Below are 5,452 nucleotides of genomic sequence, written 5' to 3' on the forward strand. Positions count from 1 at the left end.
TTCCTTGCTATTTATGTCAGGTATCCATTTTGAAGCAAAAGTGAAAAAGGGAAGAAAAGGAGGTGTAAAAAGGAATAAAAAGAAAACAAATAACAAAGACCAAGCCCAGCCCAAAGAAAGTGCACGTTATGCCTGTGACGGGCGTCACAAGGAGTGTGACGAGCGTCACACTAAAAGCACTCCTGTGACGAGCGTCACACATGGTGTGACGAACGTCACACCAGTCCTCTATATTTTTGGCGCAAGGAACTCAACTGACCACGTTGAAGCCTACTTCCACGCACGCTTAACCCTCGGAACGAGACCACGCACACGGAAACCCTTGAAAAGTAGTTACACCAGCAGCTGTATAAATAGCAGCTAATTGGGAAGTTTCAAAGACGGGTTTCTCCACGCTCACATTGCCGAAGCTCTGCCAAATTTTCTTTTCACGCCTTTTGCTTATTTTTTCTTTTCCAGCATTGTTTATTTTATTTATTTCTTTTGCAAGCTTTACGTTCTTTTTTTCCCTTGCAAATTTACCTTTCCAGTTTCAGCTTCTAGATATTTTTCGCATAATAGTTTCTACACCGGAAACTATTGTGCAACTTTATACTGGATTTAACCTTACGTTATATTCCAGTTTTATTTCCTTGATTTAATTTACTGTTTAATTGAAGAATCCAAGAACAAATCCTACCGGCTTGTGGTGGAGTGTTCAAGACCATTGTATTACGCATTCAGGTTCTTTAATCATTATTTAATATTTTGTTTTATTATTTATCTATATTATCTGCCTGGAATGAGTCTGTTTATGCATGATATAAATTTTTATTTATTTAGCATGTCTGGCTAATCTGCCTAGGTATCGGTATGTAAAGTAAGCAGAATAAGGGATACTGAGTCGGTCTATCTAAACTTAAAATCAAAATCAATCTTTTTACGGTCTCAACTTACAGGTTTAATAACAAGATTTTTTACAAAAGTAAAAGACATAAAGAAGTTAAAATCAATAGAGCGAGAGTTTGAGATTTTAACTGGACAGTGTAAGTTAGGCATTAACTCTAGATCAGGGCGAGAGCAAGTTTTAGAGTTAATTAAATTCTGACCTTTTCCAAAAAGTATTTTTAAAGATTGAATGTGAGGACGAGAGTTAAGCATTTGGATTTAATTATATAACCTAAGTCAACAGAGCGAGAGTTTGAGATAAGGGTGTTTAAAACGGTCAGTATTTTCTTAAAAAGAGTTTCTGCAACTTTATTGCTTTCAAAATATGGTTTTTGACTTAATTATAAGTGACAGCAACATTAATATAAAATCATGGTTTATTCAACAGAGCGAGAGTTTGAGATAGAACCTTTAACCAATAAAGTTAACCGAAACGATTCATTTTAAAACCAAGAAACCGACAAAGACTTGATTCCCTAGTTTTGACGAACTACTTACCGATATCCGTTTTATTAATATTTAATCTAGATATTAGTTTAGCTCTTAGTTTTTCCCCAAACAATCAAACATTTTCACCTTAGATTTACGTAGTAACCTTAGATAACGGTATATCGATTCATAAGTCCCTGTGGGATCGATATCTTTTAAAACTACGCGATAGAACTGTGCACTTGCAGTTTGTATCCCATTCTCGACTCACCCAGTCGAGCGATCAAGTTTTTGGCGCCGTTGCCGGGGACTTTTATTCAATCGATATCGTAACTCTTCCGTTACGCTGTAGAGACTAAGGTTTTTTTTTTTCTTCTATTTTCTTTCTTTCGTTGATTTGTATGCCACACACTCGCTCTCAAGGCGAACCGCTCTATTTACGAATCAACGATATCGAACTATATCTCCGAGTCTTACGACGAATTCGGGAATATCGTGCTGAAAACAATCTCCCTCCTATAGACCTTCCTGATCTCAAAGATTTTCCTTCTTTAACCGAGATGGCAGAACCAGCTCGTGCTCTTAGAGATTACGCCGCTCCATCGCAAGATGAACCGCATTCAAGTATTGCTCCGCCCGCAATCGAAGCAAACAACTTTGAACTTAAACCTTCGTTGTTGCAGGCTGTGCAACAGAACCAATTCTCTGGAAATCTTACCGAAGATCCAAACCTTCATTTATCCGTATTTGTCCAATACGCTGATACTGTTAAAGCTAATGGTGTCACTTCAGAGGCAATTCGACTTCGTCTTTTTCCTTTCTCATTAAGAGATAGCGCTAGAAGATGGCTTTAATCTCTTCCTTCCAACTCAGTCACCACATGGAACGAGTTGAAGAAAGTTTTTCTTGCCCGATATTTTCCACCAAGCAAAACAGCTATGTTAAGAGCCCAGATAAACGGATTTAAACAGAAAGACAACGAGTCTCTTTTCGAAGCATGGGAAAGATACAAAGACATGATGAGACTTTGCCCACACCATGGTTTGGAAGACTGGTTAGTGATTCACACATTTTATAATGGTCTCTTATACAATACAAGGTTAACAATAGACGCCGCTGCAGGTGGTGCACTAATGAACAAACCTTACGCTGATGCTTACCAACTTATCGAGAGCATGGCCCAAAACCACTATCAGTGGGGAACCGAACGAACGAATGTGGAAAAACCTCAACCGAAAACTGGCATGTACGAGATAAGTAACCTTGATCACGTCAATGCAAAAGTGGATGCTTTGGTCCAGAAAATTGAAAGTTTAAACGTATCACCTCCAGCAGCCGTGGTTGCTATAACTCAGAATTGCGAGGTCTGTGGAATCCAAGGCCACACTCCTGCGGAATGTCAACTCTTGACTGGAATCCAAGCAGAGCAAGTAAACTATGCTCAAGGAAGCCCCTATTCGAATACCTATAACCCAAATTGGAAGAACCATCCAAACTTTTCATATAAGAGTAATAATGCTTTATACGCACCTGGACAGTCTCCAAATCAAGCCCCATCTACACCTCCGGGATATCAGAAACAGAATCCTAACAATAATACCCCTAGAAAATCCAACTTGGAAATCATGATGGAAAACTTTATAGCTTCCCAACAACAAACCAATAAAGATTTCTTAAACCAGAACATACACACTGGCGAACAACTTAAACAACTAGCAAGCAAAGTAGATGCCCTGGCTACCCATAACAAAATGCTGGAAACGCAAATATCTCAAGTAGCTCAACAACAAGCACCTACTGCTGCACCAACTGGTACATTCCCTGGACAGCCCCAACCCAATCCGAGAAGCCAAGCTCATGCAATTATATTAAGAAGTGGAACGGAAGTGGAAGGACCGTCTGACCCAAGGATAGAAAACCAAAACCCTAAGAAATCTACTGAGGAAAATGAACCTAAGGAAAAGGAAGAGAGTAATAAGGAAACCCTAGAAAAGAAGGAACCTTATGTACCTCCACCACCTTACAAACCACCTATACCTTACCCTCAAAGGCTTGTTAAAACCAAAGATGTAGGCCAATTTAGAAAATTTGTTGATCTCCTTAAACAATTGAACGTTACAATTCCGTTTACCGAAGCTATTACGCAGATGCCCTCATATGCTAAATTCTTAAAAGAAATTCTTTCTAATAAAAGGAAACTTGAGGATAGCGAAACCGTTACACTCCCTGCCGAATGTAGCGCTATAATCCAAAACATGCCCCCTAAACTCAAGGATCCGGGTAGTTTCTCTATACCCTGTCACATAGGAAAATTTGTCATCGACAAAGCCTTATGCGATTTAGGAGCCGGAATTAGCGTTATGCCTTTATCCATATGTAAGAAACTGGAAATGGGAGAATTAAGACCGACCAAAATGTCTGTGCAATTAGCAGATCGTTCCATCAAATATCCTGTAGGAATCCTTGAAAACGTTCCCGTACGCATAGGTCAGTTTTACATTCCCACTGACTTCACAATTATGGACATTAGAGAAGATGATACGACACCTATTATACTAGGAAGACCATTCTTAGCAACTGCCGGTGCAATCATAGACGTAAAACGAGGACGATTCACCTTCGAAGTAGGTGAAGAGAAAATTGAATTCATTCTTTCCCAATTCTTGAAAGCACCTGCAATAGGAGATACATGTTACTTCATGGATATCATCGATGAATGCATAAAATAAGCAGAGTCAGGAGAAGACAAATCATCAGACTATCTTTTAGAGGACAAATCTAAACAATGCCTAGCAATAACACCGGATCCTACGCAGTGTCTTAACAAACCAACCCCTGATTTGAAAACACTTCCCAAAAATCTGAGATATGAATTCCTAGACTTAGAACTTGAACGACCTGTGATAGTTAATGCAGATCTAGGAAGACTCGAAACAGAAAAACTCCTACATATCTTAAGAAAATATTCAACCGCACTAGGATACCACATCACCGATCTTAAAGGAATAAGCCCTTCTATTTGTATGCACCGCATCATGTTAGAAGAAGACTGTAAAACCTCTAGGGAACACCAGAGAAGACTAAATCCGATCCTAAGTGAGGTAGTAAAGAAAGAAATAACCAAGTTATTGGAAGCAGGTATTATATATCCTATATCTGATAGCAAATGGGTTAGTCCTGTACACGTTGTACCAAAGAAAGGAGGCATAACCGTTATTGAAAACGAAAAAGGAGAAACTATAACTAAACGAATCGAATCGGGATGGAGAATGTGCATTGATTATAGGAAACTAAACAAAGCAACCCGAAAAGATTATTTCCCTTTACCATTCATTGACCAAATGTTAGAACGATTAGCTAAACATTCACATTTCTGTTATTTAGACGGTTATTCAGGCTTCTTTCAAATACCAATTCACCCTGATGACCAGGAAAAGACAATATTCACATGCCCTTTTGGTACCTTCGCTTATAGACGAATGCCGTTTGGTCTGTGTAATGCCCCTGCAACTTTTCAAAGATGCATGATGGCAATATTCGCCGACTTTCTCGAAAACATCATGGAAGTATTTATGGATGACTTTTCTGTATACGGACAAAGTTTCGAAGAATGCCTTGAAAACCTGGAAAGAGTTCTGGAGCGATGTGTAAAAGTAAACTTAGTACTTAACTGGGAAAAGTGCCACTTTATGGTACAAGAAGGCATTGTTTTAGGACACATCATCTCGAACAGAGGAATTGAAGTAGACAAAGCCAAAATAGAGGTAATCGAAAATCTTCAACCCCCAAGAACCGTGAGAGAAGTACGAAGTTTTTTAGGACACGCCGGTTTTTACCGACGATTCATCAAAGACTTCTCTAAGATAACTAAACCCTTAACCGGACTGTTGATGAAAGATGCTGAATTCATATTCGACGATAACTGTTTAAAAGCATTTCAAACTCTTAAACAAGCATTGATCTCCGCACCCATTATGCAGACACCAGACTGGAATGAACCATTCGAAATAATGTGCGATGCCAGTGATTATGTTGTAGGTGCTGTTTTAGGACAAAGAAAGGATAAAAAGCTTCACGTTATATATTACGCTAGCAG

General features: G+C 38.9%; 1 pseudogene; it reads right to left on the reverse strand.

The window, feature by feature from the left end:
- Nucleotides 1–2,301: 2,301 nt before the first annotated feature.
- LOC127099019 (uncharacterized) lies at nucleotides 2,302–2,401 on the reverse strand (annotated as a pseudogene).
- Between the last annotated feature and the right edge of the window lie 3,051 nt (nucleotides 2,402–5,452).

The sequence above is a fragment of the Lathyrus oleraceus genome, chromosome 6 (assembly GCF_024323335.1).
Source record: "Lathyrus oleraceus cultivar Zhongwan6 chromosome 6, CAAS_Psat_ZW6_1.0, whole genome shotgun sequence".
In the NCBI taxonomy this organism is placed as follows: Eukaryota; Viridiplantae; Streptophyta; class Magnoliopsida; order Fabales; family Fabaceae; genus Lathyrus; species Lathyrus oleraceus.